The 12,103-nt window shown below is 45.5% G+C and overlaps 1 protein-coding gene across 4 annotated transcripts in view; it reads right to left on the bottom strand.

Moving 5' to 3' along the window:
- The window catches only part of ZNF488 (zinc finger protein 488), a 33,950-nt gene that overhangs the window by 17,011 nt on the left and 4,836 nt on the right, over nt 1–12,103 (bottom strand). The window contains exons 1-2 of one of the 4 annotated variants that reach the window (XM_045024967.1): nt 2,862–3,037; nt 488–637 (exon numbers count right to left, since the gene is read on the bottom strand). The exons of 1 other annotated variant lie outside the window; for it this stretch is intronic. The gene's annotated coding sequence lies outside the window, so the exon portion shown is untranslated. Of the gene's footprint in view, nt 1–487; nt 638–2,861; nt 3,038–3,484; nt 3,501–12,103 lie in introns of those variants that run through there. 2 more of the 4 variants (XM_045024970.1, XM_045024966.1) reach the window with 2 other exon arrangements.

The raw sequence follows: 12,103 nt of genomic DNA, 5'->3' as shown, positions 1-12,103 counted from the left end.
AGTACCCCCAAAAAGGGCCTTTCCAAACTGCATAGAGAAAGTGGGGGTGCTAATACTGACAGCTCGTGTGTGTGTGTGTGTGTGTGTGTGTGATCCAACTTCTGCCACAGGCCCAGCCCACCACCTCCCCTCCAACAGATCTCAACCAACCACAGAGGGTTTCCAGTGGTTTTGGGTCAGGGGAGGGAACTATGTCACAGAGAGCATGATCCTTACTTCTGTGCCCACTGCCTGGCAGAACCTGCTGGCTGCCTCCCAATCATCTCTGGCCACGGAGACGCAGGGAAGATCTGGCTCCTTGTTAAAGGAATTGCATTGTCACACACACAGCTATAGGGAAGGTTGCTGTAGTGCTCTCCTGTTACAGAAGACAGAGTCATACCGGGAAGTAACACTGCACTCTCTCTGCGTGAGGGATCATCAGGAAATGGGGATTGATTGGGAATCTCAGCTAGTATCTCATTAGACCATTTTCATGCTATCTCACCTCTAGCATCTCTCCAGTGCAACACGTCAGCTTTGTTTGCTTGTTGCTCAGTGACTGAAATATCCAAAGGTCAGTGGCAGACAAAATCCCCATATCCTGCAGGAGTGGATGCCAAAGCCTGTGAGTGACAGCTATGGCTGTATTCATACACTGTACAGAAAAGATGATTATGTGAAAAATGGGAAGGGTACTGTCTGCATATAGGAAATAGGCTTGTTGTGGTAAGTCTTGTACTGCCTGCTGGTGCTGAAAGCACCCAGCAAGTGAAACTGTTAAGAAGTTGAATAATTGATTAAATGCACCACCTAGTGTTTTGTCTCAGCATAACACCACACTCTGAGAGAGTCACAGCAGGGCAACCTTCTAGTTTCTGTAGTATAAAGGTTCTTATCCTGCCCTCATCACCATGGTATCTGAGGCCCAGATCCACAAGGGTGGGTAGATCCATGAATCTGGGGAAGATAGGTGCCCTTCCACCTAACTGATTTGTAGGACATGATCCTGTGGGTGGCCTCTGAGCATACCCACTGGATCCGACCTGCAGAGAAGATAGATGTTCCTCCACCTATCTTCTCCTGTTTCATGGATTGCTCTGGGGCTTAGGCAGGAGATGGGCATCCGGGCGCCTACAGGGAGCCAGCAGCATGCAGCCCAGGGGCAGGAATTTAGGCACCCAGGAAACTCGTATCCTGAAAATGCAGGCACCGAGTGAGTTTAGGCGCCTACAGAGTTAGGTGAGAGTTTTGTGCATTGCAGTGATGCCTAAATTGGGACTTGGGTGCCTACGTACCTTTGTGGATCTGGGCTGGACCTCCTCCTAGTAGTGCATTAAGCAACTTGTCTAACATCTGTCCCATGTGGTTTGTTCTCTCTCATCTTCTCCCTGCAGGGAGAATTGTGTGTGCAGTGGGGTGGCTTATTGGGGTTGGGTTTTGGTTTGTGGGGAGAGGGTATTTTAAATGTCTGTGTGGCTTTGGGTTTATGTGAGAGAAGGCATGTGGAAGATGTACACCTGGCACTTTTTGCAGAAGGTGGGGAGATCTGGGATGGTCCTTCATTCCTGGGAGAGTCCATTCCGCAGTCTGGGACTGGCCCCTGAGAAGGCTCTGTCTCCTGCCCAGGCGAGCTTTACTCTTGTGGTAGAAAGTTCCACTGTGCCTGAGGAGCAGCATTATCGACCATGAACTTATGCCAGGGCTATAGGCTTTTAGAGACCTGGTAGGCCTTGAAGATAAGGACCGAGACCTTGAACTTGACTTGATAGTGAGACACTGTCTCCTCCTTGACCTTTAGATCCCCCTCCCCTTGAGAGATAAAGGAGCCTCTGCAGAGGAATTAGAGAGAGAAAAGAGGGCTAGAGGAATAGTGTTGAGTGATGGAGAGGAGCCAGACCTCTATGGAAGCTTATCAGGCATCGTGGACAGGAGGTGGGGCAGGGTTTATCTGTTGGGAGAATGGAGGTGAATAGAAGGACAAAGTTACACTTTAATTAAAAACTGGCTTTTATTTCTAAACCAAATTTTTTTGCAAAAAAAGTGTGGCTATTATTGAAACTTTTTGGTGGCATTTTTCATAAGTTAAAAAACTGTTAGTGCCATTTGTCATGTACAGAAAGCCACATTTTGCTTTCTGATAACCCTTCCAAATCAACATTTGTGTGGGTTTTTTTTAAACACACACAAAAATTCATGACATTCCGAAATTGGGGTCATTTCAAGCCCTGTGAAACACAAATAACTTCAATATGTTTCATAAACTTTTGTTTCCATTATCTGAGCAGCTCTAGCATTGAAGGGGAGAGGAGGAAGAGGGCTAGGGTGGAAGACACTGAAGCATAGAGAAAGAAGGACAAAACTCCATCCTGGTTGAAAGAAACTAAGCCTTGAGTCAATTCTGCCTCAACTAGCCCAGTGCCACCCCAGTGATGCGACAGAATAACTGTCCTTGGCGTACGAACACTGGACCGCTCAGGACCTAATCAGCCCAACACTTTTGCTGTTCTCCCACCATTCCTTGCAAGTCCAAAAAAATACAAACAGCTAAGGACAGGATGTCTGCAAGGTCAGAACTGACTGCTGTCATGTAGAGATCTGCTAAATTCTCTGGAGGGGTTTTCAGCAGGTATGTGACTAGTCAGAGCGTGATGATCTAATACAAAAAAGCTGCAGACTAAGAGATGCAATGCAATGTGACAGCTTAACGTTGCAAATACACACCAAACCTCATTTTGCATGCACACCAGAAAGAAAGGAGCCTAACAGTAACGCGGTAGAACAAAGTTCATTGTTAGGATTGGGCCAAAATACAGAGCTGAAATATAAATGCCTTTGAATCTAACCTTCCACCAAAATTAAATTCCTGGATCTGAACCTACCTCTGTGGGTCTGATTTGAGTTTGGATCCAAAGCCAAAGGGGACACCTGATCTTGCAAAATTTCCAACATTCAAGTTAGCAGAATTTTCTTAGAACAGCTCATGATCTTGCAATAATCTCAAACCTCAACCTCAGCCTGGAACTGAATCAACCACAACCCCAAATTCTGAACCAGCCTAAACCTCATTTGGGTCCTGATCCAAACCTGGTGTCCTCAGCAATAGAGTCAATACTGATTGAGGAAAGCCACCATCATTATTAATTGAGCACTTTGCATGGGGCCATAATTAGTGAAAGAGAAGCCCTATTCAGACACCTAACTTCTCTTGAAAACCAAAGTAGGTGTATTGTTCAGACAGTACAGTCATGAGCACAGGAAAGAGAGAGATCTTGTTCTCCATGGCTTTGTCTAATCTAGTCTTAGCTGACTCAAATGCTGGGACCACCACCATATTCTTTACATGGGAAATATTTCCTGATACTGAACCATCCCTTCCCTTTGCTCACTACTATCCCATTATTGCCAGATACACCCCGTTAGAATATACTGAACTATTCCTCTCTCGCTTACTGGCACTTACACCTGTCAAATACTTGCTGATGATTATCAGTGTCTATCTTACTCTGTTTGCCCAAGGTAAACACATCTCCTTCTCATCATTAGTTTCTCAGAAGCCAAAGCTTCCAGCCCTTAAATCAGTCTGCTTGCCCTTCTGTGAAGTCCCTCTGGGACAGAAGTGCCTACAGCTGCACACAGTTTTTTCTGACTATTCTCAGACCTAGATACTGCATTGCCAGATCTATTGATAGATGGGAAGGAGTTCAGGAAAGAAGAACACAACTGAGCAGGCAGCCAGGAGCAGTGATTTATAAGGAAAGGCAATGTGGCTGGCTTAGTGAAGTGACAGCCAAGAGGTGGCATGTTAAGTCTCCAAATAGCTGAAGGCATGGACACCAAAAATGAAGGAGAATTATCTAAGGTGGTAGCCAGGGACACAACCAGCAGCCACCAGATGAAATTGAGAGGTAAATTGTAAAATAGTATCTACCTCCTACACAGCACACTTCATCAATAGATCTCAAAGCACTTTACAAAGAAGGTCAGTATCATTATCCTCTTTTACAGATGGGGAAACTGAGGCACAGAGGGTGAAATGATTGTCCCATCACCCAGCGGCAAAGCCAGGACTCAAACCCAGGTGTGTGGAGTCCCAGGGCAGTGTGCTAACCACTAGTCCACACTGCCTCCCTATGATGGGGTAGTCTGCCTAGGGATCAGCCCATCCCAGTGACACAGCATGGCCCTTTAAGATTCTGGGAGGTTTTGATGTATCAAAAACCTAGGAAGTAAGAGATATTGGTGGAGAGGAAGCAGTCCTAGGAATAAGTAGCTTGTGGAGAAAATCAGGTCCTGTTTCTTTAAGGTCCTGGGGCTAGGAGCCTTGCAGAGAGCTGGGAGAAGGGGGCAGGCATATACGCTGCTTCCTGCCTCAGAGCATCAAAGACACCCACAGGAGATGACTTCCTGCTGAACCCTCTGAGCCTGAGGACTAATTGGGGAAAGGGACCAGCGGAAGGAGAAGTTGGCTAAGGCCCTGTAGCTGGCCTGAATTATAACCCAACCCCAGGGAGGAAGGCTGGAGACTGGCACCTCATGGAGAGGGACTGCTGGAGGCACAAGGGCAAGTAAACCTATCAGGGCTTTTGTATGGACCTAGAGAGGGTGGGAACTGGAGCAAGTAAGCAGTGAGTGAAGCTCTGTAGAAAAGTTGATAAACCAGCCCCCACCCCCAGGGGACAGATGTTCTGAACTAAGCAGGTCTGGCTGGCTGGCTGGAAGGGCACGAAGGACAATGTGCCTGCAGGGCTGCAAGAGGGTGTGTTTGACTGCAGTGCCCCCACAGAGCACCCCCTGAAGACTGAATAGCAGGACAAACTGCCTGGCCATGAGTTCTATTAAGGCCATGGTGACGCCCCTCCCCCCCTTGGGCAGTGGGGAAGGAAACTACTTTGCAAGGCCCCACACAGGCCAAAGAGGCACCAGCACTAGAACCTGTTGTGCCCCCACTTCTCCTGCTGCAGGCATGAATCGCAGTCTCCCCAGCAGTCCTGACCCATGACCTTCGATGCAGTTATGACGTTTACAGAACCTTGTGGCATGCCTCTTGCCACCTCGCCAGTGACATGTTTCCGTCCAAACGCCACCGTTGGGAATGCCCTCACCTCCTGGAGAGACCACCCCGGTGCGACCGCACCCTGCCAGCCCCTTGCCCTCTTTGTATAAGCAGCTCCCACTCCCCTGGGCTCTCCTTTCACATGGGCTTCTCCACTGGCAGGACAAAATGAATATCAATAAGGTATTAGTAACACATTAGGCTTGGATCGCCTGTTAAATGGTGGGTACTCTCCATACTATGTCACAGCTGAAAGCTCTTCATGTGGATGAGCATAGGGGCTCATAGATTTATGGATTCCTTGTCCCCCAGAGAGTATCTGATACCCCCACGTAATGTCCCTGAGTGATAGATTTTGCATCTTGATTTTGGAGTAGACAGGCAGCTCCCAATGGCGTGTGCATCTGGGGACCTCCCTGTGAATTCTTCACTAGACCGTGCATGAAATAGATAGTGCAGGACCGAGACAGCTGCTTGCTCACACCCTCAGGAGCTTTTGTTTTTCTTGTAGGTCCAGTTCTGCTACCCTCATTCACAAGACATAGTAGCCTCATTGGAATCAGTGGGGCTATAGCAGGGTAAGTGGAAGATACTCCTCAGCGAGTAAGTGTGGCAGAGGCCAGAGAGTCCCCAGAGCCTAGCTCTGCCTGTATCTACTCAGTGGAACTGCCTTTCAGCTATGCCATTTCAGTCTGCCCTGGATCTGAGGTTCCCTGAGTGTCCCAGGTGATGCTACTCTGAGCAGTCTGAGGTGATCTAGTACAGTCATGTTTGACATGGATGAAACTATACCTGGCACTCACGGAGCTAGTACTTTCCACGCAGACCACAGTGATTTACAAGGGGGTGTCACTATTGGACACACTGGAGAGTGGGAGTGCACACAGACAAAGTGGCTGGCCTGAGGTTGTACAACTAGTCAGGGTGGCAGAGTTGGGAACAGAGCCCAGGTCAAAGCACCTGACTGTGTTGCCCTGTTTCTAAGCACTTAACTGCCCTCATTACCCCAGGACCAGAGCCCCTGCACACATCAGCTGTTTGTAAATTAATAATACTGTACATTGATTTGGCATTTTTTATCATAAATCATCCCAAAGGGCTTTACAGACAAGAATGGGGGTATGTCTACACTACGAAATTAGGTTGAATTTGTAGAAGTTGTTTTTTTAGAAATTGTTTTTATACAGTTGATTGTGTGTGTCCTCACACAAAATGCTCTAAGTGCATTAACTCGGTGGACTGTGTCCACAGTACCGAGGCTAGCATCACCTTCCAGAGTGTTGCACTCTGGGTAGCTATCCCGCAGTCTCCGCCACCCACTGGAATTCTGGGTTGAGATCCCAATGCCTTATGGGGTAAAATCAGTGTCGCGGGTGGTTCTGGGTACATGTTGTCAGGCCCCCCTCTCCAGGGCTGGTGCAACCATTTAGGCGACCTAGGATTTGGGGGGCGGAATTTTCTTCAGCAGCGAATCTTTGGCCGCCCCAGTCGCCGCTGGCATTTAGGCAGAGGGACTGGGGCAGGGGAGCGTGGGGAGGGCCACCTGCAGAAAGTAAGCGGGGGGAGTGCAGCATGCAGGGGAACTCCCCACCCCAGCTCACCCCTGCCCCGCCTCCTCCTCGAGCACGCTGTGGCTGCTTCACTTCTCCCGCCTCCCAGGCTTGCGGCGCCTAAGCCTGCTTACTTGCTCCAGTTCCCACCCTCTGTACGTCCATACAAAAGCCCTGATAGGTTTACTTGCCCCTGTTCCTCCAGGAGTCAACTTGTGCCTCTAGCAGTCCCTCTCCATGAGACAGCAGAGCAACGGCAGACAATTGTTTCGCGCCTTTTTTCAGCGCAGATGCCATAGCACTGGGAACATGGAGCCTGCTCAGATCACCACGGCAATTATGAGCACTGTAAACACTTTTGGCCTTCCAGAGACAGATAGAGCACCACATGGAGTGGGTGTGGGTTACATCTGAAGTGTTCAGGGGGCAGGAGAAGTTGGCAGATCTCCTCTTCTGTCCTTTTCTCTCCTTCTCAAAGAAGACAAAATGTTAAGCCCAGAACTAAGACAATACTTTGGTTTGCCAGGCAAATTTCAGGCAAGGATCTCATTGAACTTTCCAGGCAATTACTTAAGACCCACTACAGCCCTATGGAATAAATCAGCATTACCACCCCCATTTTACAGGTGGGGGAAACTGAGGGAGTCGTGACTTGCCCAGGATTTCCCAGAGAGTCAGTGGCAGAACTGGGAATGGAATCCAAGATTTGAAACCCAACCTAGAGCTGGGAAGTCAACTGCGTGCTTCCCCCTGGTTTTCGGTCCTTTGCACAGGTCAAAAGCAAACTCGCAATCTACTGGGTTTTGGTTTTGCTTGATGTTTTTTCTAATGCTAGGCTCAGTTGAGGGCGGGGGGAATGATTTCATATGAAGCCCAAGAGCAATTTGTCTGTTAAGACATAGCCCTGCCACTGAAACATTTTAAAGTCATCATATTTTCTTGACTTCTCTCATAATTTAGATCCCAATCCAGGTAGGCCAGCCCCTCTCCCAAGGCAGAACACTAGTGCAGATAGTTCTTCTCTCTCTTGTAAATGTCTACACTTCCCAGTTCTTGCATTTCATTTACTCCCATTTGCTAGAACGTCTTGGGGTGGCCTGGGAATTTTTCAGGTTGTTCCCTGAGAGATGAGAGCAAACACTTGTTTTATTTTTATTTTTTTCCAGAAAAGGGAAAAAACAAAACAGTGAATTCATTTTCTAGATCCCTGACATTCCAGTGTTTGACCTTAAGATGTCGCTACTAGCTCTTGGAAACAGCCTGACTTCCTACATTTCATTTGTGGGCTTAGTGAAATAGCAAGCTAGAGGCAATCCTAGCAGGCGCTCCCCCATCCTCCGGCCCTCATAGGACTTGTCACCATGAAAAAGAGAATAAGGGCAGTTTACTCATTTATTATAGGCAGGGCTGATAGCACCACCTATTAAGTTTGCTTGACGCTTCCCATTATAAGACCCTGTTTTCAGTTGCTTATAACTTTTTCAAACTTTAACCATTTGGGCTGAAGTTTTCCATGCCAAGTGTCTACCTCAGGCTGAATTGTTTTGGATAACTTCAGCCAAAATGGTTCCGCTGTTGCCAAAAATGAAGCTAAGGAAAAATACATTGTTTCACCTATGCTATAATCTTCTGGTGACTTTTTCTTTGAAAAGCTCTAGCAACCCTGTACTTTGGAGCAGGGACCTGCTGTTTGGTAGAAGGCAACATTTGTGTCAGGGCTGTGCCTTTTGCTGTCACTGTGAATGTCTGCCCAAATTTGGCCGAGTTACAAGCCTGGGGGAGGGGGGAAATGTAGTTTTCACATGCTCAATAGACACATTAGATTTTTAGTAGGTAAATTCCCCCAAGATTCCATCTGCACTGGGCATGCTCCAGCAGAGGGCTGCAATTGCAGTTCTAGGCTGCTGAGAGCCTTGCTGGGTCCAGGGTCATGCACCTGAACAGAGAACAGGGAGGCTGGCTCTCCTCTGCTCTTAATGACCCCTCTGCTGGGCCCATGCAGTGCAGAGGAAGGAGCGGCCTGATTTGAAAGTGGATGGGACAAGAGCCAGATCTGCAGCGGGGTCAGAGTGAGGAGCATGTCTGGTGAAGACGCACAATGCCGATATGACAGGGCTCTCCCATCGGCATAATTACTCCACCTTGGCGAGAAGCAGAAGCTATGTCAGCAGGAGAGCGTCTCCCACTGACACAGCCTCAGTGTAGACAGCACGGAACTTGCGTCATTCGGGGATGGGCGGGGGGGCTTTTTCACACCCTGAGCAATGTAAGTTAGATCGACTTAAACAGTAGTGTAAATCTGCCCTGAGTCTCACAATTCTTCTGCTGTCAGCAAATATCTGTGAAATCCATGGGCAAAATGTCCTATCCTCTGCCAGTGATGGTCCACATAAAGGATGACAACCTACTACTGCTATCAATTACTTTGTTAGCTCATGTGACAGAGGTCTGTGTGGTGGATTGAAAGGTCTCAACCTTGCTGATGATGTATGTGGGTGTCAATATGATTCCACATTCTGTCTTTTAAGTTCGCTTTTTTAAAAACCTAGAAGATCTCTCACACACGTGTCTATGTTAAAGGTTGAGCAGTCAAACGCTGAAAAGCTAGCAAATGCCAGAATTAAAGTTGTGTATGCAACCTTAATTCAGCCCCCTTGTGCATATGCAATATGAGGCAGTCTTTAATTACATGATTATGTATGATTTTTTCCAAATTAAGGTTGTATGGGAAGTGCCAGAACGAATATTGCCTAATGTTTGAGTTCTTGGCTGTGTAACCTTGATAATGTTTTTTAAGCTTAGGTTTTGTGTATATATAGTATATAAGAGGCAGTCTCTGCTCCATATAAATGAATATAATTGTCTCTTCATGTTGGGGTTTTAGTAAGCATAAATTTAAAATAGGAAGGAACAGGCTTCTGAGAGTTTGTGTTTGAATGTATATAAAACTATGAAAATCTGCCACCTGATTTTTTTGTCTTTATTAATGGATGTTAACAGTTGGCTACCCCCATTCTCTAACCACTAGTGAAACTCTTAGAGGACAATAATAGTGAAAAGAACAGGATTTGGAAAGCTGACAAAAAGGGTAAAGGTGAACTGATTGATCTAACTGGTTACTTTGTCACTGTAATAAATTAAGACTCCAAATCGCTGAAGCACTTAAGCACATGCTTAACTTGAAGCCTATGAGTAGTCACGCTGAAATTCAAACAATGGTGATCATGTGTTTAAAGTTGCTTAAAGTGCTTTGCTGAAATGTGGCTTATTAACCTGTTATAAGAAACAAGCACTGTTAGGGTCCGAATGAGCAGTGGCTGTATTAAAGAACTTATTATAAATCCCTAGAACTGGTCAGAAAATGCCAAAGATTATTGAAATGTCAGCAAAAAAGAGGGGGTGGAAAGCATATTACTAAGTTTTCCTAATATTTATTTCTTTTTTCCATCCGGTTGTGTACAAATCTCATTGAAATTGGAGGAGGAAAACTCTCAGTTCTCTTCCTTTTTTTTCCAACCAGCTCTAGGAAATACCCCTGTGACCCATGATCCCAACTAATATTGGGCAAATCCAGCCACAAGTATTTAAATTTATCCTTGAGGATGAAACTTACCAGTTAACTTTGCTAATATTCACAAACACATTAATTCCCATTCATAAACAGGTGAGCAAATTTTGTTTGCAAGAAGGTGCAATGGAAAGCAAAGTCATCCTAGATAAATTATTGCTCGTATATTCACACTGGCTGCACCTTCTGCACTCATTTTGAAAACTTGATTATTCGCACCGATTCATCAGATGATTTTGATTGTTTGCAGATAATTTGTGAACAAAAAAGGGGCTTCTGTTTATAGAGTGTTGCTAGATTTGTTTCAGATACTGTGGGGGAAATGTGGGGGAAAGCTTGCTGGAAAAGGCAATTTCTGTCTTACAGGAAATTCTGAAATGTTGATACTTGTTTTCATCCTGAATTGGGACAAAAAACTTGAAATATCAAACTTGCATAGAATGAAAAGTTCTGAAAAAAATCTATTTAGAAATGTCTAAAATAGTGGACCTTATTAATCAAACTAAATGTTTTGACATTTCAAAACAAAATATTTCATTTCAAAATGTCAATTAAACAAAAGAATTCATTTTTAATTTGCATTGCTGTTGGTCCCAGGATATTGTCCTACTACAATTGTAAAGTTATTAACTGCCCACTTTTCCCTTGAATGGTCTCTTGCAACATGTGTTAAGTTAACTCCTTATGCTTAACAATCTGTTCCACCTTGTTTTTAGCTGTGACACTCTGGGTATGTCTACACTGCAAATAAAAACCAGAGGCTGGTCCATGCCGGCTGAATTGGGCTGCGGGGCTGTTCATTGCAATGTAGACTTCCAAGCTGGGGCTGCAGTCTGAGCTCTGGGAACCTCCCACCTCGCAGGGTCCTAGAGCCCGGGCCTCTACATGAGCCTGAAAGTCTACACTGCAGTTAAACAGCTCAGCAGTCCAAACTCCATGAGCTTGAGTCAGCTGACACAGGCCAGCCAGAGGTGTCTAACTGCAGTGTAGACATGCCCTCTGAGTACCTTTCCCAGACCTGGAGAAGAGCTCTGTGTAGCTCGAAAGCTTGTCTCTCTCACCAACAGAAGTTGGTCCAATAAAAGATATTACCTCCTCCACTGTGTCTTTCATTTTGAATTGATATTTTGACTTAAAATGACTCTGTCAATATTGATCTGAAACAAAAATTTTCATTTAGATTAAAAATGTCATCAACATTTTCCTGTAGAAAATTTCAACTTCAACTATATCACATTTTCTGATGAGAAAAAACATTGGTCAAATGTTTCAAACAGCTCTACTGTTCCCATTAACATTTCTGGGGAGGGGGAGAATCATGAAAACTTATTTACTGTAGATTTTATAAAAACTTTTAGCGAATCCTTAAATTTGGGTCTAAACTACTTGATCCTCAACTTTACTTGCCATGCAGTAGCACTGAAGTAAATGGGTACATATTGTGCCATCAGTTTTTAAGCATAACTTCCCATTGATATAAATTGGAATTTATGCTTAAAAACCATTGGCAGCATACGTCCCAAAGTACGTACAACCTTGCTGTCTCACCCTAATCATTCTTCTGTGTGCTCTGGACTTTCTCCAGTGCCTGGCGGTTCTTTATCAGCCGAGCCCTGCATCTGATGTTCTAAGCAAGGCCAGAAAAGCACTTTATGTAGTGGAATCTTCATTTCTTAGCCTTTGAACTTATTCCTCTATACTTAAATGTACTGGCAATACATTCCATTTTGCCACCACCCACGTAAAGGCCTGTGCCCTGGCATGTTAAATCCACAATAGAGCTAAGTGGGATTTGAGTGCTGCGTCTGTTTTTGTTGGCCCCATTGCACAGGTGTGAATCCTAATCCTACCCTTAAAATCCAATCTTTCAGCATGACCCAAATCACATTAGAGTCAATTGAAGTCTTTCCAATGACTTCAGTGGGCCTCTTTTATGTCCCCATTATGGTG

This window comes from Mauremys mutica, chromosome 7, assembly GCF_020497125.1.
Source record: "Mauremys mutica isolate MM-2020 ecotype Southern chromosome 7, ASM2049712v1, whole genome shotgun sequence".
Lineage (NCBI taxonomy): Eukaryota > Metazoa > Chordata > Testudines > Geoemydidae > Mauremys > Mauremys mutica.
Note: the sequence above shows the minus strand (reverse complement) of the source record. Positions and strands in the feature narration are given on the sequence as shown.